At 45.0% G+C, this 24,519-nt stretch overlaps 1 long non-coding RNA gene across 2 annotated transcripts; it reads left to right on the top strand.

Moving 5' to 3' along the window:
• Positions 1–947: 947 nt before the first annotated feature.
• Positions 948–24,134, top strand: LOC118152858 (uncharacterized). 2 transcript variants are annotated; one of them, XR_008480639.2, is made up of 4 exons: positions 948–1,025; positions 5,561–5,678; positions 23,753–23,825; positions 23,940–24,134. It is a non-coding gene; the product is annotated as an uncharacterized LOC118152858 (long non-coding RNA). The 2 variants fall into 2 exon arrangements; XR_004741792.3 differs by having other exon boundaries at positions 23,753–24,134.
• The last annotated feature ends 385 nt before the right edge of the window (positions 24,135–24,519 follow it).

The raw sequence follows: 24,519 nt of genomic DNA, 5'->3' as shown, positions 1-24,519 counted from the left end.
GATTACAGGCGTGTGCCATTATTCCCGGCTATTTTTTTGTATTTTTAGTAGACATAGGGTTTCACCATGTTGGTCAGGCTGGTCTTGAACTCCTGACCTTGTGATCCACCTGCCTTGGTCTCCCAAAGTGCTGGGATTACAGGTGTAAGCCATTGCACCTGATCAGATATTACTGTTATAACTGATCTCCATGCCTACGCCTGGACAGGATGCTCAGAGAAACTCACACTTGGTCCTCAGATAAAACCCCTGAGCCCCTTAGATGTGCTGCAGGGCTCTTGCAGACGTGGTCAATTTGAACTCCTTGCCACAGAACCACCTAAGCTGTTGTTGAAATACAGATTCCTGGCCCCCTTCCCAGATCTGCCAAATCAGAATGCCTGGGGGTGGAGCCCAGGTGTGTACGTGTGCCACATTTCCAGAATGAAGCCACATGCCTGTGCTTGGGAACCATGGTGCAGGCTGATATTAAAGAGGGTGAGTTCAGCAGAAAGGCTTGAACCTGGCTTTGATGGGTGAACAATATTTGTTTGCACAGTACCATTTCACAGGGAGACTGGGGTGCAGGCTTGTGGGTTCAGTGGTCAGTGATGAGGAGGTTGGTGGCCTGAGGCGGAGAGTAACACAGTAGAGACCTCAGGTGGGTGGGTCTAGACTCACCATGGTGCAGAAAGGGAAGCAACTGAGTGTTCCCATCAGGACTGTGACATCATGATGGCAGGAAGGAAGCTGTCACAAGCATGGCCAGCCTGCCTGTCTTCATCTTCTGCATCTTCCTGAGCTGCTCCCCCAGTCATGCTTACCTCCAAGATTTCTCAATATTAATAAATAACTGTCCAGCCTCGTGGGGAGATGATGACCACATATGTGGTGCAACATCCTGCAGCAACTGGAAGGGGCCCTGGGCCAGCCAGCAGACAACATATTTGGGTGGCAGATAGAGTGGAGGGGGCAGGGCTCTGGGGATGCCCTAACTGCTGCTCCTGCTGCTGCTGCTGCTGCTGCTGCTGCTGCTGCTGTTACAGGTAGGGAGAGTGGATAAGCAGGCTGGGGGAGTGGGCACCAGGGAGAGGGATATAGACAGCCCAGCAGAAGTGCCCACTAAGGGGAGTTTCCTCTCATTTCTTTGGGATGGACTGGAATGGGATCAGGTCATGTGGTACAGATGGAAAAGGGAAAGGAAGGCAATGGATGCAGACTGTGCTGGTCCACCCTGACCCAGCAGGGACTGGGCGATGAAACAGAAGATGGAGATTTCTCTACTGCATCTTGAAGTTGAGAGAATTAGGTGGATTCAATCAAGCAATCCCCCAGCACTGCGAGATGTAGAGACAAGTGAGGCAAAGTATTCCCTTAAAAACGTATTCACTCACTGTGCAGAGGAGTCATTAGCAGAGCAAAAGGTAAAGAACAGCGAAAAGACAAGTAGCAACATGAAAACAAAACGGTGGAAGTCACTCTAGCAAGGCACAAAGGGAGTGTGGAGAAGAGGATAAGAGTTCTGGAATAAGACAGGGCTGAGGCAAATCCCATCTCAGCCACACTCTATGTACGTGATCTTGAGTAAGGTTTCTAACCTCTGCTCGGCTGAGTTTCCTCATTTGTAAGTGGAACCGACTCACAGGTATTTATTTGTAGGTGGTACCTACTTCAGAGGGTAGCCCTAAGAATTAATGGATGGATGGAAAGCCCTTGGCTCAGTATTTAGGACCTAATCAGTGCTTAATAAATATTATGATGGAGATAATGATGATGGAACCAGGTGTAGGGTGATCTGTGATATTGAGGATGAAGAGGAGAAAGAGATTAGTGCCAGCTGCAACTGTTCAGGTTGACTCCCCTCTGAGACCAGATGGGATAGATATAGAGGGAGAAGAGTGAGAAGAGCATCTGTCTTGGGGGACACTAGGAGCTAATACAAAATGCTGTGTGAGGCCAAGTGCTACGGCTCACACCTATAATCCCAATACTTTTTGGAGGCTGAGGTGAGAGGATGGATTGAGACCAGGAGTTCAAGATCAGTCTGGGCAACATAGTGAGATGGAGTTTAGATGGAGTCTGGCTCTGTCGCTGAGGCTGCAACCTTTGCCTCCCTGTCTCTATAAAGAACAGAAAGTTAGATGGGCATAGTGGCATGCACCTATAGTCCCAGCTACTTGAGGGGGCTGGGATGGGAGGATCACTTGAACCCAGGAGGTCAAGACTGCAGTGATTGAACCACTGCACTCCAGCCTGTGCGACAGAGCAAGACTCTGTCTCAAAAGACAAAGACAAAAGAACTGTGTACCAGGAAGCAAAAGGCACGCCTGGGCCACCACAAGTACAATAGAAAATGGGTGGTAAATCAGGCAAAGCTCTTTTGTACCTTTTAATGACGAACATTTTCCAGTTTACAAAATGTAGAATAGTCACTGTCAACTCATCACCTAGATTCAAAGTTCAACCATGATGGATATTTGCCTTATTTGCTCATATGTGTGTGTGTGTATATATATATGTGTACATATATATACATATTTATATGCACACAGACACATGCATGATTGCAGAGTCATTTAAAAATAATCACAGAAATAATCACTCCTACATGCTTGATGAAGCTAGGCAAACTCTTTGTCTGTGATCCTGTGTCTGGGGCTGGGGATGTAGAGGTGAGGGAAGAAATCATGTTTGCTCAGCGAAGTGCTTAAAGTCAATGTGCTTGGTAGAAGGACAGAACCTGACCATGATCTGTTCTTACGACATCATGAAATATGCCTTCTGCCTGAAGGCCTGGCAGTGGGTGGGGAGCCAGTGTCCCCCAGAGAGTCTGGCGCTCATGAAGACTAGAAACAAAGACCTAAACAGGTCCAGGCCAGGAGGTACTCGCTGGAGGATTATCCACGGAAGCCATGGTCATGATCATGGTGATAGAGCTCTGGAGGCAGGACTTGAGGCAGTGTCAGTGTGTGACTCCCTTTCTCCTCAGGACCCCATTGTCCTGCACCATTGGATTTGGCTGGTATTGGTGCAAAGGTGAGCAGCTGCAGGACCTGGTCAGGGAAGGGTGTCCTTTGGTACAATGATGTGTCCTTAGGCACAATCTGCTCAATGATGAGGGGCTGTTTGACAGACATCACAGAATGATGGGAAAAATTTCAGGCCTGAAATCAGGGGACATCGGTCTTCCATTCTCTTGCTTTGTGACTTTTTTGAGAAAGTCAATAGCTTCTCTCTGGGCCTCAGTTTTCTCACCTGTAAGACAAGGATGTTGGACTAGGTGATATAAAAAATTATCTTGGCTGGGCATGGTGGCTCATGCCTGTAATCCCAGCACTTTGGGAGGCCGAGGCAGGAGGATCATGAGGTCAGGAGTTCAAGACCAGCCTGATCAATATGGTGAAACCTCGTCTCTACTACATATACAAAAAATAGCCAGGCATGGTGGCACATGCCTGTAATCCCAGCTACTCAGGAGGCTGAGGCAGGAGAATCGCTTGAACCCGAGAGGGGGTGGTTGCAGTGAGCCGAGATTGTGCCACTGCACTCCAGCCTGGGCAACAGAGTGAGACTCTGACTCAAAAAAAAAAAAAAATATTACCTTACTCTATGGCAGAGGGCCTGCTGGAGAAACTGGGTAATTGAACATGTGCTATATGCCAAGCATTTAACTTGTTAATCTCTTTACTCTGAAATAAGTGCTGCTGTCTTCACTGCAGAAGAGGAGACAAAAAGAGGTTAAGTTATTCACTATGTCATTCTGCAGGTAAGTGGTGCAGATGGGACCTACAGGGAGGGACCCATCTGATTTCATTATACCTGGTGAATCAATGAAATGGCCCCCATTTGGTCAATGAAAAGCCGTTCCTCTACTCAGGGATTTCAATAGCAGTAGATGAGGCACAGTTATTAGAGAGGAAAAGGAAGGGCATTTTGCTGACCTTCGGTTGCTTCTCATTGGTGGAAACACTGCCAATCGTGCCTCCTCCTTTGTTAATAAGCCTGTCTGCTTACATGGGGAGGTGGAACTGGGATGCTGGAGTTCAGTGCTTTTGCCTCAAGTTTCTCTACAAACTCTGCAAGGCCAGGTACGGTGGCTCACTCCTGTAATCCCAGAACTTTGGATTGCCTGAGTTCAGGAATTCACGACCAGCCTGGGCAACATGATGAAACCCCGTCTCTACTAAAATACAAAATTAGCTGGGTGTGGGGGTGGGCTCCAATAACCCCAGCTACTCAGGAGGCTGAGGCAGAAGAATTGCTTGAACCTGGGAGGCAGAGGTTGCAGCCTGGGCGACAGAGCAAGACTCCATCTCAAAATAAATAAATAAAAATAAAAAAATTATTTCCAAGCTAGTGATTTTAAGAGGCCACCATTAGCACAGGACATTGCTCTTCTGCTATTTGAATATATGCTAAACTGAATATGTGTATATCAGGACAGACTGGGACTGAAATTGAACATCATAGGATCTGTAAATAAAGAGTTGACCAAGAAAAAGGGACAGAGCCATGGACAGGATGGTTGGAACCTACTGAACCCATGTAATAGAATAAAATAATTTCCCAGCCCTTGAGAAACATCCAAGGATACCCAGTCACTGACAGGCTGATTATAAATTAATAATGCAGTTGGTCAAGCAGTTCCATCACCCACTGCTCCTGACTCAGGAACATTTTATTAATTTGGTCTTAGTACCCCCTTGTTACATAAATACTAAAACTTCAGTCCTTTGCAAAGGTAACGGAGGGCATCACCCACCCTTGTATCTTCAGGAGGGTCAGACTTAGACAGTCCACACTTGCCTTTGACCTGGCAGATCTGGCAGTGCCGGCCACTGTTCTGATGTGTGGATTCATCCTGGACAAGGCCTGGTGTTCTCCGTCCTGTTTGTCCTTCTCAGGAAAGCCTGGGCCTTGGGTGAGTGGGGGCTGGGACGGGCCTCTGCAATTTTGTGTGGAAAAGATGTTATTTCTATCAAAGGGTAACGATCAGTTGGATACCCACCCAGAAAAAAATAGGTTTTAACTCCTTCACACTGCAGGTGAAATTAATTGGAAATACACCATAGACCTAAATAGAAAGGTGAAAACAATATAGTTTCTGAAAGAAAATGTAGAAAAAATGATCTTGGAGAAGGCAAATATTTTCTAAACAGGGCATAAAAAGAAGTAAGCATGATAAAGCATAAATCAGGGATGGAACATTGGGTATGGGACACCCACATGTTTAAGCCACATAGAAGCTCCCAGTTGTTCTCAAGAATGCTGGGTCATGTTGCACTCCCCCAGCAGGGCTCAAGGATCTCCCTTTCCTCCACTCTCACCAACTCCTGGTGTCATCCACCCTCCATGTGCTTACCAATCAGATGGGTTCAAAGTGACAGCTCCATGTTTTTAAATTAGTTTTTCTCTAGCTAACAGGATCAAACATCTCTTGATAGGTTTCTTGGGCATATGGTTCTTTACTGCAATGTATAACCTATTTTTAACCATTTTCTATTTGGCTTCCTTCCACTTGTTGACTTTGTTATTTTTCTTTTTCTTTTTTTTGAGACCGAGTTTCATTCTTATTGTCCAGGCTGGAATGCGATGGCACGATCTCAGCTCACTGCAACCTCCGCCTCCTGGATCCAAGCGATTCTCCTGCCTCAGCCTCCTGAGAAGCTGGGATCACAAGCATGTGCCACCATTCCCCCGTAATTTTGTATTTTTAGTAGAGACAGGGTTTCTCCATGTTGATCAGGCTGGTCTTGAACTCCTGACCTTAGGTGATCCACCCGGCTTGCCTCCCAAAGTGCTGGGTGAGCCTCTGCACCTGGCCTGCTTGTCTATTTTTAACAAGCCCTTAGTTAGTTTAGATTTTGAAATTGTTTCTATAAATTCATGGGGTACAAATGCAATTTGGTTACATGTATAAGTTGCATAATGTCCAAGTAAGGTTTTCAGGGTATTCATCACCTGAACGACGTACATTATACCATTAAACGATTTATCATCATCTACCTCACTCCCAACCCCTCACTCTTCTGAGTCTGTTGCCTATTATCTACTCTCTATGTTCATGTGTACACATATTTTAGTGACAGCTTATAAGTGAAAATATGCAGTATTTGTCTTTCTGTGTCTGACTTGTTTCACTTAAACCAATGACTTCCAGTTCAATCCATGTTGCCGCAAAAGACACGATTTCATTATTTTTATAGCTGGATAGTATTTTATTGTGTGTATATATCACATTTTATTTATCCAGTCATCTGTTGATGGACAGTTTGGTTGATTCCATATCTTTGCTATTGCGAATAGTGCAGATAAACACAGACGTGCAGGTATCTTTTTGATATATTGATTTATTTTTCTTTTGTTAGATATCCAGTTGAGATTGCTGGATCAAATGATAGTTCTATTTTTAATTTTTTGAGAAATTTATTTTTTTGGAAGCTGTACTAATTTACATTCCCACCAACAGTGTAAAAGAGTTCCATTTTCTCTGCATCCTTGCCAACATCTGTTCTTTTTTGGCTTTTTAAATAGCCATTCTGATTGGTGTAAAATGTCTATTCATGTCGTTAGCCCATGTTTTAATGGGATTATTTGGGTTTAATGGGTTTTGTAGTTGTTGAATTACTTGAGTTCCTTGTATATTCTGGATATCAGTCCCTTGTTGGAGATACAGTTTGCAAATATTTTCTCCCATTCTGAAGTGTTGTTCACCTCTGTTTTTTTTTCTGTGCAGAAGCTTTTAACTCCCCATTTGTCTATTTTTTGTTTTTGTTGTCTCTGTTTTTGAGGTCTTAGTCATAAATTCTTTGCCTAAAGTAATGTCCAGAAGAGTTTTCCCTAGGTTTTCTTCTGTTATTTTTATAATTTTAAGTCTTAACGTTTAAGTTTTAAATCCATCTTGAGTTATTTTTGTACACGGTGAGAGATGGGGGTCCAGTTTCACTCCTTTGCATGGGGACATTCAATTTTCCCAGCACCATTTATTTAGAAGGGTGTCCTTTCCCCAACGTATGTTCATGCGAATTTTGTTAAAGATGAATTGGCTGTAAATATGTGGCTTTATTTCCAAGTTCTCTATTCTGTTCCACTGATCCATGTGTCTATTTTTACCCAGTGCCAAGCTGTTTTGGTTATTATCATTATATTAGTGTTGTAATATAATTGCAAGTCAGGTAACACCATGCCTCCAGCTTTGTTTTTTTTGCTTAGAATTGTTTTGGCCATTTGGGTTCTTTTTGGGTTCCATGTAAATTTTAGGATTATGTTTTTCTAATTCTGTGAATGATAATATTGATATTTTGATAAGGATTGCATTGAATCTGTAGATTGCTTTAGGCAGTATGGTCATTTTATTTATTTATTTTGAGACGGAGTTTTACCCTGTTACCCAGATTGCAGTGCAGTGGCACGATCTCGGCTCACTGCAATCTCTGCCTCCTGGATTCAAGCAATTCTCCCTTTTCAGCCTCCCAAGTAGCTGGGATTACAGGTGTACACCACCACGCCAGGCTAATTTTTGTATTTTTAGTAGAGACAGGGTTTCACCATATTTGTCAGGCTGGTCTCAAATTCCTGACCTAAGGTGATCCACTCACCTTGGCCTCCAAAAGTACTGTGAGCCACCACACCCAGCCTATTTATTTCTATTTTTTCATTTTTTAATTAATCAATTTATTTATTTGAGACAGAGTCTTGCTCTTGTTGAGCAGTCTGCAGTGCAATGGTGTGATCTTGGCTCACCAACCTCCAACTCCCGGGTTCAAGCGATTCTCCTGTCTTAGCTTCCAGAGTAGCTGCGATTACAGGCATGTGCCACCATGCCTAGCTAATTTTGTGTTTTTAGTAGAGACAGGGTTTCACAATATTGGTTAGTCAGGCTGGTCTTGAACTCCTGACCTCAGGTGATCCACCTGCTTCAGTCTCCCAAAGTGCTGGGATTACAGGTGTGAACCACTGTTCCTGGCCTTATTTTTATTTTTAATAGTAACCCCATTAACTGAAGTATGGTCATTGTAATGATATTAATTTTTTTGATCCATGAGCATGAAAAATTTTTCCATTTGTTTACATCATCTATAATTTCTTTCATCAGTTTTTTCTAGGTCTTTCACCTCCTTGGTTAAATATACTCCTGCATATTTAAATTTGTTTGTTGAAGCTATTGCAAATGGGATTGCCTTCTTTATTTTATTCTCAGCTAGATAATTATGGGTGTATAGAAACGCTACTGATTTTTGTACATTTATTTTGCATCCTGCAACTTGATTAAATTCATTTATCAAATATGAGAGTTTTGTGGTGAAGTCTTTAAGTTTTTCCAGATATAAGATCATGGGATCAGCAAATGGGGTAATTTGACTCCCTCCTTTCCAATTTGGATGTCTTTTATTTCTTTATCTTACCCAATTGCTCTGGTTAGGACTTCCAGTACTATGTTGAATAGGATTGGTGAAAGTTGGTATCCTTGTCTTTTTCCAGGTCTTAGAGGAAATGCATTCAACTTTTCCCCATTCAGTATGTTTGCTGTGAGTTTGTCACAAATGGCTTTTGCTATTTTGAGGTATGTTCCTGTGATGCCTAGTTTTTTGGCCTCCAGGCCAGTAGGTGGAGATTGCAGGGAGCAGCCAGCTGAGGTGGGAGTGGTAGGGTGTTTATGCCTGACTTCTGTCCTGCATAGGGGAAAATGTGTGGGAGTCCCAGGTGGTGGATTGGGTTGTGAAACCCCGCGGAGACTGAATTCTGGACTCTGTCTCCGGGTGAGAGGTAGGATGAAGCTGGGCCGGGAAAGCCTATACTCAGACCCTCTGATGGTGAATGCACACATCAGCTATTACAAGGGGATGGAGCAGCACTCAGGCCTCTGGCAAAATGCTTGAGTGAGGGGCAGCTATTGTTGCACTGAGGTCTGGCCATAGGTGCACTTCTCAATAAGTCCTAAAGTTGCCTTAAAACACTCCCAAAGTTTTGTCAAGGTGGCTATCTACATTTAAATGAACACAAATTAAATGATAAGTGTCGGGGTGGTCCCACTAGCCACAGATTTGGCAACTGGTTGAGGATTTGCATTCCTCTTATGCCCTAGTCCTGGTGAAGCTCCCTCCCATCTCCTGGCTATTATAGTAAACAACTATTCAGTCAGGTCATGCAGTTTGCACCTGGCCTGTAACTTAGCCCTGGAACCCCCGCCCAGCCCAACCAAGTCACTGAGCCAAATCTTGTCCGGCTCAGGTTTTGGGGAGGAGGTGTGCCCTGTTCCAGCATTGAATCAGAAGTCTACACTATGCTTTCTTCTTAGTCCTGGTTGTGGGAACCTATTCCCTACTCAAGCGCTGGTTCTGCCACTTGCAGTCTGAGTTTCCCTAACACCTAAGACTGCCATCATTAGTTCACAGGACCACACACAAGTTTTTAAAAGCAAGGGTCAAGAATGGCAGTTTCTTAGGTCTCGAGAAGGGTGTGAAACCCAGGGCACACTACCTCCATGGAGAAGTTTCTTCTCACAGTCTCCCAGCAGCTCTGCAAGTTAGATTCAGGGACTGGAGAGTCAAGGTGCACTCCTGTGTCCTGGATTGTATGATGTCCCAGTGGGAAAGTGGATCACAGAAAGGCTCTCACTCACTCTCTCCCATTTGGAAAGTCTCTTTTGGTTCCCAGCTGGTCCCAACCACACAAGCTTCCTGTTTTCCTTCTATTTCCTTGATTTTAGACTTTTCTTTGGCTTTTCTGTTGAACTCTCAAGTTCCCTCTTGGATAATGTATTCAAAGTGTGATTGTCTGCACACTATTTCCTTCTTCTAAGTGGATGAGGTATGGTTAAAATGCCTCCAGGAAGCCATCTTGGAAAAAAATTAGATACTATTCTATGTTAGCAATTGCAAATATCTTGTCTCAGTCTGTTATTTGTCACCTGTCAAGTTCATACGAGACCAAGCTGTGCCAAAGCCAAGTCCTGACTGATACAACCGCTAATAATGCAGTGAGCCACTTTTGCGTTCAGTCAGTTTATTATTTACACAGACAACAAGGGAAAGATTAGGCAAAGATGCCAGCATCTCATGGCTCTTGTCCCATACCCAAAAACAAAAGGGGCCAGACAACTGCAATATGAGTTGTGGGACATTCCATTGCTGAGGAGTCAACTCTCGAAGCAGATAAGTGGCTTCATAACCTGCAGCCCTATTTTGAGGTATGAGACAGAGCTTTTGGCCTCATCAGAACTCAGGAGGGCATAATGAACTATCTTTCAGGGGAGGCAGAGAAGCTACTGGGCAATGGTTCTCACAAGCTCCATCCTCTCATGTTCTAGAAGGGTTGCAGGCATTCTGCCATGCTTCAGATTAGCTGTAGTTCATGTGTCTGCCAGTGTGACCTATGTGGCACATGCAAGGTTGTCAAGGCAATATTATGGAGCTGTTCCCCTATGTTGCTTTTGTCCGTAATATATTGTTAGAAAAATTTGGCCAGGCATGGTGGCTCATGCCTGCAATCCCAGCACTTTGGGAGGCTGAGGTGGGTGGATCACAAGGTGAGGAGATTGAGACCATCCTGGCCAACGTGGTGAAACCCTGTCTCTACTAAAAATACAAAAATTAGCTGGGCATGGTGGCTCACGCCTATAGTCCCAGCTACTCAGGAGGCTGAGGCAGAAGAATCGCTTGAACCCAGGAGGCAGAGGTTGCAGTGAGCTGAGATCATGCCACTGCACTCCAACGTGGGTGACAGAGTAAGATTCCATCTCAAAAAAAAAAAAAAAAAGAAAATTTTATGTTGGCAATTTCTTTTCCAAGTTTTCTTGTTCAGGAAAATGATTTACTTGTTCATTCAGGAACTTCCTGAAAGATTCATCAACTCTTTAAGGGAAAGCATTAAGAGGTAGTTGGCAGCCTAAAACTCTTTCAATCCCCCACTTCAAGATCCTCATCTTAGGGAAGTCAAGATGGCTGAATAGACACAACTCCAGTGCACAAAACCGTGAGAGCTAGAGAGACGCAGTGAGAGAGATGCAGCAAGAGAGACACAGAAATAGAGAGATCTCCTAGCTCCAACCGAGGTACCTGTGCATTTCAGTGGGTCTGGTCAGATGGTGAGCAAAGCCCAGGCAGGGCAGACCATGGTGGGCAGGGGTGCTGCTTCACTCAGAAAGTTCATCTGACAGGTGAGTTGGAGGCTTCCCATATGGCACTCCGGTCGAGATACAGCGCTTCCACCAAATCCTCAGCAATACACAGAACAGGGGGTCTTTGCCAGTCAAGCACCAGGAATTACAAGTGCAGAGTTGAATAATAATCCAGGATGGTGTCCCATATTGGTGCACAGACCTAAGCAAATGCATAAGCCCATAAGCCAGCTGGGAGAGCCTGCGGACTGAGCCCTTGCCCCCTCCTCCTGCCCAGAGAAAGAGGGAGCTGAAAGCAGGAAGACGGATGGAGCAGCTGGGCTGGCGCCTGCCCCATGACTGGAGAGAGAGGGAGCTGAAAGCAGGGAGACAGACTGCGGCTGGGTGGGTCCCTACCCTCCCCCACAAACACCAGAGGGCTGAAGCACTAACTCTAGTGGGTTACACAGTCAGTGCCTCAGTCTGAGCTGAGCCCTGAATGATCCAGCTCTGTGGAGGAAAGACACAACACACCATTAAAGAGGTGGGACTAGGCTTCATGTTTTAACAAAAAACACAGGAAGCCTACGTAGCAATGGGGTGGTGTTCTTGACCACCCAGCAGTGCCTCCATGTCCATGGAAGAGGTGGGCCTAACCTCCCAGTGTAAACAAAAAGACACAAGAAGCTTACCTAGTAACCTGAAGGAGTCCCTAGAAACCCAGTAGTGCCTCAACAGGCAGACAAGTGACCTCATCAAGCAGCTCCCTGAGATCACAGCCAGGTAAATTCACAAAGATGGGGAAAAACCAGCCCAAAAAAGATGAAACCATCAAAGACCAGAACACCTCTTATTCTTCAAGGGATCACAACTCCTCAACAACATGGGAACACAATATGACTGAGAAAGAGTGGGACAAATTGACAGAAACAGGCTTCAACAGGTGGATAATAACAAACTTTTCTGAGCTAAAGAACACATTCTAACTCAATGCAAAGAAACCAAAAACCTTGAAAATAGGTGAGATGAAATGCTAACTAGAATAACCAGCTTAGAGAAGAATATAAACGACTTGATGGAGCTGAAAAACACAGCAAGAGAACTATGTGAAGCAAACACAAGTTTTAACAGCCGAATTGATCAAGCAGAAGAAAGGATACCAGAGATTGAAGATCAACTCAATGAAATAAAAAGAGAAGGCAAGACAAGAGAAAAAAGTGTGAAAATAAATGAACAAAGCCTTCAAGAAATATGGGATTATGTGAAAAGACCTAATTTATGCTTGATCGGTGTGCCTGAATATGATGGGGAGAATGAATCCAAGCTGGAAAACACTCTTCAGGATATTATCCAGGAGAACTTCCCATGCCTAGCAAGGCATTCTAACATTCAAATCCAAGAAATACAGAGAACACCACAAAGATATTCCTCAAGAAGAGCAACCCCAAGGCACATAATTGTCAGATTCACCAGGGTTGAAATGAAGTAAAAAATGCTAAGGGCAGCCAGAGAGAATGTCAGATCACCCACAGAGGGAAACTCTACAAGCCAGAAGAGTGGGGGCCAATATTCAACATCCTTAAAGAAAAGAACTTTCAACCCAGAATCTCATATCCAGCCAAACTAAGCTTCATAAGTGAAGGAGAAATAAAATCCTTTACAGACAAGCAATTACTGAGGGATTTTTGTCACCACCAGACCTGCCCTACAAAAGCTCCTGAAAGAAACATTAAGCACGGAAAGGAACAAGTACCAGTCACTGCAAAAGCACACCAAATGGCAAATACCAAAAATGCGATGAAGAATATGAGCCAACTAATGGGCAAGAAAACCAGCCAGTAACAAGATGGCAGGATCAAATTCACACATAACAATATTAACATTGAATGTAAATGCCTAAATGCCCCAATTAAAAGACACAGACTGGCAAACTGGATAAAAATTCAAGACCCATCGGTGTGCTGTATTCAGGACAAACCTACAGCCAATATCATACTGAACGGGCAAAAGCTCAAGAATTCCCTTTGAAATCAGGCACTAGACAAGAATGCCATCGCTCACCACTCCTATTCAATAGAGTATTGAAAGTTCTAGCCAGAGCAATCAGGCAAGAAAAAGAAATAAAGGATATTCAATTAGGAAAGGAGGAAGTCAAACTGTCTCTATTTGCAGACGACATGATTGTATATTTACAAGACCCCATTGTCTCAGCCCAAAATCTTCTCAAACTAATAAGCAACTTCAGCAAAGTGTCAGGATACAAAATCAATGTGCAGAAATCACAAGCATTCCCTATATACCAATAACAGACAGAGAGCCAAATCAAGAGTAAATTCCCATTCACAATTGCTACAAAGAGAATAAAATAACTAGGAATACAACTAACAAAGGATGTAAAGAACCTCTTCAAGAAGAACTACAAACCACTGCTCAATGAAATAAGAGAGGACACAAACAGATGGAAAAACATTCCATGCTCATGGTTAGGAAGAATCAATATTGTGAAAATGGCCATACTGCCCAAAGTCATTTATAGATTCAACATTATCCCCATCAAGCTACCAATGACCTTCTTCACAGAACCGGAAAAAAACCACTTCAAACTTCACATGGAACCAAAAAAGAGCCCGCATAGCCAAGCCAATCCTAAGCAAAAAGAACAAAGCCAGAGGCATCACACTGCTGGGCTCCAAACTATGCTGCAAGGCTACAGTAATCAAAACAGTATGGTACTGGCACCAAAACAGAGACATAGACCAATGGAACAGAACAGAGGCCTCGGAAGCAACACCATACATCTACAACCATCTGATCTTTGACAAACTTGACAAAAACAAGCAATAGGGAAAGGACTCCATGTTAAATAAATGGTGTTGGGAAAACTGGCTAGCAATGTGCAGAAAGCAGAAACTGGACCCCTTCCTGTCACTTTACACTAAAATTAACTCCAGATGGATTAAAGATTTAAACATAAAACCTAACACCATAAAAACACTAGAAGAAAATGTAGGCAAAACCATCCAGGACATAGGTATAGGCAAGGACTTCATGACTAAAACATCAAAAGCAATGACAACAAAAGTCAAGATAAACAAATGGGATCTAATTAAACTTCAAAGCTTCTGTACAGCAAAAGAAACCATCATTAAAGTGAACCATGGGCAAATATATTTGCAGTCTACCCATCTGACAAAGGGCTAATATCCAGAATCTACAAAGAACTAAAACAGATATACAAAAAAAAAAAAAAAAACCCATTCAAAAGTGGGTGAAGGATATGAACAGACACTTTTCAAAAGAAGACAAATATGAGGCCAATAAACATATGAAAAAATGCTCATCATCACTGGTCATTAGAGAAATGCAAATCAAAACCACATTGAGATACCATCTCACGCCAGTTAGAATGGCGAACATTAAAAAATCTGGAGACAACAGATGCTGGAGAGGATATGGAGAAATAGGAACACTCTTACACAGTTGGTGGGAGTGTAAATTAGTTCAACCATTGTGGAAGACAGTGTGGCGATTCCTCAAGGACCTAGAAATAGAAATTCCGTTTGACCCAGCAATCCCATTATGGGTATATGCCCAAACAACTATAAATCGTTCTGCTATAAAGACACATGCATGTGTATGTTCATTGCAACCCTGTATACAACAGCAAAGACCTGAAATCAACCCAAATGCCCATCAATGATAGACTGGACAAAGAAAATGTGGCACATATTTCCACACCATGGAATACTACACAGCCATAAAAATCGATGAGTTCAAGTCCTTTGTAGGGACTTGGATGAATCTGAAAACCATCATTCTCAGCAAACTGACACAAGAACAGAAAACCAAACACCACATGTTCTCACTCATAGGTGGGTGTTGAACAATGAGAACACATGGACTCAGGGAGAGGAGCATCACACACTGGGGGCAGTTAGTGGGGTGGGGGGGTGGTAGGGGAGGGACAGTGGGGGATGGGGAGGGATAACATGGGGAGAAATGCCGGATATAGTCAAAGGGGGAATAGAGGCAGCAAACCACCTGGTTATGTATGCACCATGCAACAACCCTACATGACCTGCACATGTACCCCAGAACCTAAAGTTAAAAAAAAAGGATCCTCATCTTATTGCTTCTACCAATCCTGTACTGTTTGATTGTGATCATTACTTAATCACAGCCCAGCCCCTGCTTTGAAAGACCAACCTTGAAACAAACTTCTCAGTAAGTCCTAAAGTTGCGTTAAAACACTCCCAAAGTTTTGTCAAGGGGGCTAGTTACATTTAAGTTAACACAAATTAAATGATAAATAGAAATTACAGTCCTTCACTCACTTGTCTCAGGTCAGGTACTCAATTATCACACATGCCCAGTGTGATAATCCATGTTGGACAGGGACAGAGAACATTCCACCATCATAGGAAATGCTGCTTTATAGACTTTTGCCTCAATGTAAGTAGTCAACTGAGAAGCATTCAGTTCCTTGTTATAAACTTAGCTTCTTATTAATACAGTTTAAATATTTTATAGCACAATGTGCTTTTATACTTAAGTAGCTTGGATAATAATTTTCATTTAATTAATGCAGATTTTTCTTCTTAAAGGGAAAAAAATCACATTAAATTTTTTTATTTCAAAAGAAAGAGTTTCTATTCTTTCTCATTCCTCAGTTTGTTTGTCCTTTCCTCTCTGAATTTCTTTCTGAGGTGTTTATTAAAAAGTACTCAGATGGGCTTTATTTCCAGAAATTCTGAATCTATTGGTCTGTGTATGAGGGCACACACATCAGTATTCTTTTTTAAAGAACCAACCAAACAAAGCAAAAACCAGGACTGCATTTAGCCCTAAGGTGTGGCTCCTGCTGAGAGCTGTTAGGTGGACAATGTCTTTAGCTCTGGGTTTCTAGCATGCCTGCTGAATTGACAAGGAAGCTAAAGCCAGAGAGGGCTCTTGACTCACATAAAGTCAGTCAGTCAGTCAGGTTGACACTAGATCCAGGGTCCCTCACTCAGAGAGGGCTTTCCCACTACCCATCAGGACCCTGGGGTTGGATGGGGTCCATTGGAATCTGGGGAAGATGCCATTTCCGTCTCCTTAATACTCAGGTTGCAAGAAAGCGAGGAAGGTGAACTGGGGAGGACAGCCTGGCTGACAGAGAGCCTCTCCTATTCTCCATCACCACCTCCTTCTTCCCTGGACATTTCTACCCAGACTAATGTGACTAAAGTCGGCTCCTGCCCACCCTCCCCTTTCTCACACTCCCCCATCCTCTTAGCACATGGACTGGGGAACAACGGACTCAGTGTCCAAACCTGGGGCCCAAAGGCTGGGAAATCATATGACATTTGTCCCATTTTTATTGTTGACTGTGGGCCAGGAGTGGAGACATCAGCAGTTGACTTGGGTGGAGGTTGGGCCATGGTTCTTGGGCTGGTATACAGTGGGCTCAGGGCCTTAGTGGGTAGTAAGAACTGTGGGAATCTGAGGCATGTTCTGGGTAGGATTCACATTGGAGGCAGGGGTACCTAAGAGACCTGTGAAAAGGCACATTGGATGAATGGATGGATGGATAAGTGGGTGATTTAATAGATAAATTATTTGGAAGTGGGTGGACAGATGAATCATGGGTGGATAAATAGATGGATGAATAGATGGATGAGTGGGGGAATGGATAGGATGTATGAAGAGTAAGTGGATGAAAAGATGGATGAGTGAGTGGATGGGTAAGTGTTAGGGTAAATGGAGCTAAGGAAGGAAATAGACATGGCCAAGAAGCAGGGTTTCCTTTTGCTGTAACCTAAGAATAGTGTATGATGAGCCTCGATTAGAGTCAGGAAGGACAGAAGGAAAAGAGGGAGGGAGGAAAGGCAGAAAGAAGAAGAAAGACATATTCAGGCTATTCACTTTATTGGAACTGCACTTGCCTGCTATTCTTCACCAATCCATATGCCCCCAACTTCTTCAAGAATAAATCCTTGATTACTCTACTTCATATCATTCATTCTACCTTGCATTCACCTGTGCCTGTGGCATACTGCTTTACAAGTTAGCTTTTATTAATGTATTCCATATGTGCCTTATTTTATAGGTTTAAAATTCCCCTGGTACTAGAAATTTAAACCTTCCCCCTCCTTTCCAGCTTTCATTATTCTTCCATCCACCATATTTCCCTAATGCCACCTACCACCTTGCATCATAATCCTTCATCATATGCTGTTTCTCTGGCTCAGCTGTGGGCTCCTCCAGCTCAGGATGGGACCTCAAGGCTTTTGAGTCCCTAGCCAGGGCCTAGCCTAGCCCTTTGCCCTACAAGGAATGGGCAGTGAGCCAAAGCTTGAGCACTGAAGAAAGAGAAGCTTATTGGGGTCCTCTAGGTGCCCATTTGACCAAGTGGCTGGGCACACTCAGCAGCAGGGAGGGGTCCTGACCATCAGAGAAAAAGGCAGGAAAGCTTGGCAACTCTAATTTCAGGAGGAGTGCCCAGGGGCCTCAGGAGTAGTGGTGACCCCTAACTTCTCATTTTGAAAGTTAATGACATTCAATTGATAGGGGCAGGTCTGCGGGGAGGACTCAGGACCTCTGAGCCCCAGGTTGCTACACCTCCCAGCCTTATCCCCTAAGTCTCATGTCAGCCTCATTGTCTAGCTGTCTCCTGTGTCATATTTTTACACCCTACCCCATTACTCAGTGGAATTTCTTGACTACAGCTGGGAGTTAGGGTCAGGGGTAGGAATGTCCGGAATGGACCATTAAGCCTTTTGTGCTCAAGCATGGGGAAGCTTTAATCTCATTCCAAATAGAGGAGTCCTGTTAATAGCAGCAAAAAATGTTAAGGGAAATATGTGTGATGCGGAAGGAAGAGCCAAAAGCCAGCAGGTCTGCATTCTGGGACTGGCTCTGCCCTTCAGCAGCAGTGGCCTCGGGCCAAGGGATTTCTTCTCCATGCCCCCAGTTTTCAGCGAAGAGAGGGTGGGAGGAGAAGATTTCTAGGATCCACTCCAGCTCTAATACCTTGTGATTCAGGAGGTCTGAGACCCACCAATAAGAAGGAACAGAACTCACCTTCAGAAAACACCAGGCAGATGATTCTGACGATAGAGATCTCATGGGATTGAGAGATTCCACACCCATAGAATCCCAAGGCCTCTACTTGGGAGTTCAGTGATGGTGACGGTGAAGATGCCATAGAAGTGATCATCCTGGATGAAGTATCGAGGCTCCCATGCCACTGTCCTGGGACTGTCCCCTACTATGGCACATGTATTGGCTGTTATTTTCCTGCACCAACTTTCCACCTGTAAATGTTGGGAGGGCTGGTACTGGCGTTTTAAAGAGGTTGTCTCGCCCTTCAGGCTGGAAGCATGCACTGTGTTCACAATGGTCGCTCTGCCCATGCTCATACCTTCCACAGTCTGTCCTTGTCAAGTGGCTACTACATACTTAAAAACAAGCTATGACACACCTCTCTCAGCTCTCTGATAGCTTCCTCTTGTACTTAGAATCACCCAAACTCCATCTCACAGGCTTCAGGGATGCTGGACTCCCCAACCTAGTCAATCACTGTCCCATACTCAATATGGAGCCACTAAAAAAGCATTTTTTTTTTTTTTTGAGATAGGGTCTCACTCTTGCCCAGGCTGGAGTGCAATAGCACAATCTCAGCTCACTGTAACCACTGCCTCCTGGGTTCAAGTGATTCTACTGCCTCAGCCTCCTGAGTAGCTGGGATTACAGGCACATGCCACCACACCTGGCTAATTTTTGTATTTTTAGTAGAGATGGGGTTTCAACCATGTTGGCCAGGCTTGTCGCGAACTCCTGACCTCAAGTGATCTGCCTGCCTTGGCCTCCCACAGTGCCGATTACAAGTGTGAGCCACTACGCCTGGCCAGATAAGCCTTTCTTATACAAGCCAAGCTCTTTCTGACCTCAGGATCTTTGCACATGCAGCTCTTACCACAAAGTGCCCTTCAAAGCACCCAGATTTCAACAGGGCTGCAGAACGCTCACCATTCAGGGCTCTGCTTGGTGTCATCTGCTCAGGGAGGTGTTTTCTGATCCTCAGTACTTCCACAGCTCCCTCATTACCGAGTTACTTTCCAGTTCGCCAGGGTTTTATTTTCTTACAAACATTTCTTGTTATTTGCAATTGTTATAGAGCAAGATTGTGTCTGTATTTGCTCACTCTTGTATCCTTAGAGCCTAGAATAGTGCCTGCCACATAATAGGGGCTGAGTGAATTATGGTGAAGCAATGAGTGAATGAAACACAGCACAGACAGTCCCAAGGTTGAACCTCATCTCAGCCACCTGCTAGCTCTGGGACCCTGGACAAGCTCAGAGTCACATTGGGTTTTCAGGTCTCATTATCCTCATCTGTAAATGGTGACAATAGTGTCGTGAATAGTGCCATAAAGGCACTCTGAAAACACTACAGTGCCACATGACCACGGATGGGTTACTATCCTTATCATCTCTGATGTTAGTGGAGTGTAGGGCAGGGAGGGCTCCCTCCACCCTTCCCAGTGCCCCTCCAGCCCACTCACCTGGAGACACGTCCAGCCAGATGCCCAACATGGGGTACAGGGTCCCGGAGCTGTTGCGCATGCACCAGTATCGGCCCGAGTCCTGGAGAGTGAGGGCCGCCATGGTGATGTTGACCACCTTGGCCTGGGCATCGTCCTGCAGCAAGTAGCGGGGTCCCTCCACCCAGACTCGGGTGAAGCCAGGCTCACACTTCCTCCTCCTGATTTTGCACCAAACCTTGCCATCCACACGATTTCTGTAGCCCTTGTAGGAGCACAACACAGACAGAGTCTCCCCTTCAAAGTGCCTCACTTTTGTGTATGCGCTCTCGGCAGGGGGACCTGGGGAGGAGACAAGGCTCGTTGGATAAGGTCTGGCAAGAGCAGAGGAAGAAGGCATCGTGAAAGCTGAAGATCATGGTGAAGGGTGACCTGGATATTGTCCTGCTGTCATGGAACCCACATGATTGAGGGGGAAATACAGCCCCACCCCAGGGAGCTTGCCCCAGTCTGAAGGGTGGTACACCAGCCCTGAAAACAGCTGGCACCCAGTATTATGGGGGAGACACAGGCCCCTCCCTCAGGAAGCTTTCAGTCTGGTGGAGGAGGCAGGTTTATCCCTCAGGGAGTCTCAGTCTAATGGAGGAAACACAGCCCTGACACTCGGAGCTCCATCAGACACACCCCTTTCCTCATGGTATTCTCTAGTCTGATGGGAGAGGGACAAGCTCTGCCTTCAGGGATTCCCAGGGAATTCTTGTGGGATAGACTCAGGTCACGCCCTCGGTAAGATAGATGCAGAGACACAAACACAAGTCATTACGTTCTGAAATTCCAGTGCCCAACTAATTAGGTACATAAGAAAATCCAGTATTTGAAAAAATCATGAATAGTTCTTTATTTCATAAATATGCTCACTGAAGTCCTCTTTAAAGAATAACCTGACTTAGTTCATTCTATCTGGTGTTTACTTTTAAAATATTCTAGTTACATAAAACCCACAGGTGAAGCCTGTCCAAATGTACATGTAAACAAACTCCCAATGGAGTGCGAACCACAGGATTCACCAATTGTTCATGTTCCATCTGCAGTGTCTTGCTCTCTATGCTGAGGTGTAAGATGTGGTCCAAGCCTTCAGAACCCACAGTCTGGTGGAGAGAGAGCAGAACTGCTGTGTGGGGGTGACTCAGGGGACAGATGGAGGGAGAGAGCTGCCAGGGTCCCTTCACCCCTGCGCCCAACCTAAGCTCGGCACTGATTCTTCTGATAATTTTACCCCAGAGCCTTTCATAAACACACATTAAAAAAAAACTTTACAGCAGAGTAGAGAATAGAGAGCCCACATTTTAGAGTCAAAATAAACAAGGGCTGAAACCCTGTTTCTACCACTTAACTGTGTGATCAGGGCACGTGTTTGATACTGAAATATCAAAACAGACACTTGTCACTTGACTGATACAGAAACAGATATATTTCTGTGTCAGTCAAGTGACAACAGCACCACACCGCTCACAGGTTGCTGTGAGAATTCTGCCCCAGGTCAGTGCTTTGCACACTGTGGGTGCTCAATGCATGCTTCCTTTTCCCACATGCAGGGGGCTCCCAGTTCCCCCAGTGGAACCCAGAGCTATGAAAGTCAAGGGCCCAGAACCCAGGACATCTGTCCCGCTTCCCACCCAGCAGTTACTAGTTCTGAGGCTCTGTGTGAGGCAGCGCCCTCTCTGAACATCCCTCTGTTCCTTGCAAACTAAACAGAATGATCTAACTCCATTGCTTGGTGGATGAGCCCAGAATTTCTGAGCACAGGAGAGACCCCTTTCTGCCCTGGCAGTGGGAAGCTGTCTCTCTACCCTCTGGGAGGTACAGAGTTGGGTGACCTTGGGATGGGTCTCCAGGGCACTGTGTTCATGTGTGCCTACAACTCCCACCCTTCTCCAGGCAGTAGGGAGTGAGTTTTGCCAACTGCCACCATGCCCAGCGGTCTCTGGTAAGGAGCCACTAAGTCAGCCCTAACTTCCTCCTCATCCAACCCACAAAAAATAAGCAAGACAATTGGGCCAGGAAAGCAAGAAGTGAAGTTTCTGATAAAGATCTAAAGCTCCTGCCTCTGTTCCCACTCCCTCCTCCACAAGGCAGCCCCTTCTCCCCTCACCTGACAGGCAGCCCTGTGGCCGCGGGGCAGCAGCAGCAGCAGGAGCGCAGGGACCATGGCTCCATCCAGCTGGGCAGTCACAGGCCCAGCAAGGGGCCAGGGCACCCCGGGGATCCAAGGTGAGGGCCCAGCTGACACAGGATGTGCCACCTGGGCCTGCCAGGGAAGGACCTGGGGTTCTAAAAATGAAGCTGCCCATTTACGGAAGTGAGGCAGTGTGGGACCCACTGTCCCCAGCCGACTGCAGGGGTTCATTGAGCCTATCTTGAGGGCGGTGCTGGCAGCTGTTTCTGCCCTTTTCCTTGAAACTTCAGGCAAGTGTGGCTGCTCCACCCAGTCTGTGGCCCCAGCCCAAAGAGGGCTAACAGAGAGGGCTCCTGGCCCTACGCAACCTCCCCCAGGGACTGGTCCCTGGGATCCAGCTAGGGGGCTGGGGTGAGGCTTCTGGAACCTCAGGTACAGACTTTCCTTGAATCCTCCAGGCTCAGAGACCCAGCAGAGCAGGCTCTCAAAATAAGGTGGAAATCATGAACTCTAGTTTCTTACATACACACATTCACACAGAAATTCTTATAAACTCGAATTCATTCATTCATTCATTGCAGATGTATTCTTTCTGTTCCTTCCTCTCTCTCTCCCAGGCTTCTGTCTGCTCAGAACAGTCACTTGTGTTCACTCTTGTAAATAACCTCTTACAGGCTTACTTGAAATCTTTTTGGTTTCCCACAAAGTTTGGGTTGAGGGAGGGTTTCCTGTGCTCTCATACATGGGTGTGCGTGCACATACACTCACACTCACACACATAGTCTCACTTTCACACTCACACACACACACACACACACACACACACACACACACCAGCAGCCCCTCCTCTGCCCTACCCCTGCATCTCCTGTCTCTATCCCTCTCTCTGCCTCTCCTCCTCTTGTCTTTACTCACCACCAGCTCCCTCTAGACTCCTAGTCCCTCCCACAGGCTTCCTAAAGCCACTGCAGGGCTTCCCCTCATCCACCTCACCTCAAGAGCCCTTTCCTCCTGTGCCTTCAGCCTCCATCAGCACACAGGCAAGCACCCTCCACTTCCTCCTGCTCAACCCTATCTTGCCTGTGCAGCCAACAGCTCCAGTGGAAATGACCCAGCACTTGGCCCAAGACCACACCCTTCACTTACTCCAAAGCCCAGACCAGTAGCTGTGTCATCTGCTCCTTCAGTGTGTGGGAGTCCAGTTGGACCCCCATGGTTATGTATGCTCCCCCTACTCACCAATGCTACGTTTCTACTCCTTAGATGGGACTGTCAAAAAGTAAACTGAGGCACAATACAAATTTAAATGGATTATTTGAGCAAACAACAATGCATGAATCAGGCAGCTCCAAACAGAACAGGTGGAGGAGCTCCACTGGTGGGACGCAAGGGGAAGGCTCCCACAGGACGAGTAAAGTGAAGAAAATATTTAATTGGTTACAGTTCTACAGTTCCCCTAGTTGCCCTAGCCTGTTGGAAAGACACTACTTATTTATATAAGTTCATTGGCTTCTTCTGACTGGTTGAGCTTAAGTTCTGTTCTTCCTTAATACACACATTTACAAGAAATAGCTCAACTTAGGTTTCACTGATGTTTGCAAATCAAGCAAGGTTGAGATCACTTATGAGGCCTGACTGATTTTGTCTGCTTGGGACTCTTCAGGCCTGGTCTCCATTTTCATTAATTTTAACAGGACTCAAAGCAAAAAGTTCTCAAGTTTGCCTGGCCACAATCTTAAACTGACCTTGAACTCCCAAACTCTAAGCAAAGTAGTTTTATCTTGGCTGACCCTAAACTTTTATAGTGTCCCAACTCATTCATTCATTCATTTGTTCATTCATTCCCACAACCTCATTGCTATGCATGGGACTAGGTAGGCACTAGGGGCATGCGAATGAGATACAGTTGTCACTTGAGACATCTCCGCTTACAGATGTGTTTTGTTTTCTTATTTACCCTTTTTTTTTTTTTCAGTGTTTCCCATCCAGTACTCAGAACTTACTGAGTTCCCTGAGTTCAGAGGCCACCTTCCTCCTCAACACACATGGTACGTTCCTTCATCACTTCCCCCATCAGAACAGTAAGTTGCTTCAGGAGTGGGGATTTTTCTCTTGTGGGACTTCGAGTGCCCGGAATCTGTGCTTCTATGAAACCCCTGCAGTGTGCCCAGCGCTGAGCCAGCGATCATCAAAAGTGTGACCCTTGGGATTACTGTGCTGACGAGGGTGGAAGGAATCACTCATTCAACGATCGGGGAAGTATGCACTGGATTCAACCATTCTTGAGAGAAATTTGGAAGCATTTGTCAAAATCATTAAAAATGTATATACATTAAACTTTTACATTCTTCATTTGACTTAACACACAAGCAGTGTATTTTGTCTTTACATTTATTTTTCCCGTTAAAAATTAATGTCTAGTTTACATACAATACTATCCACCCTTTTTAATGAATGGTTCTGAGACTTCTGGAGACTTGTATCCAATGCCATAATCAAGAGAGAAGAGTGCCATCATCCCCAAAAGCTTTCTTTTGGGGATCAGCAACTTTAGGTCTTTGACCAAATTTGAGAAGCTTAAACATTTCTTGGAATAATTTTTTTAGTCCCACACTTTTTCTCCTTCACTTCTGGGACTCTGATGATTCAAAAGTTAGCTCTCATGGTAATGTCATACAGATAGCTGAGGTTTTCTTCATTTGTTTTCACTCTGTTCAGACCGAGTGAACTTTATTGATCTGT

This window comes from Callithrix jacchus, chromosome 4 (genome assembly GCF_049354715.1).
Source record: "Callithrix jacchus isolate 240 chromosome 4, calJac240_pri, whole genome shotgun sequence".
Taxonomy (NCBI): domain Eukaryota; kingdom Metazoa; phylum Chordata; class Mammalia; order Primates; family Cebidae; genus Callithrix; species Callithrix jacchus.
Note: the sequence above shows the minus strand (reverse complement) of the source record. Positions and strands in the feature narration are given on the sequence as shown.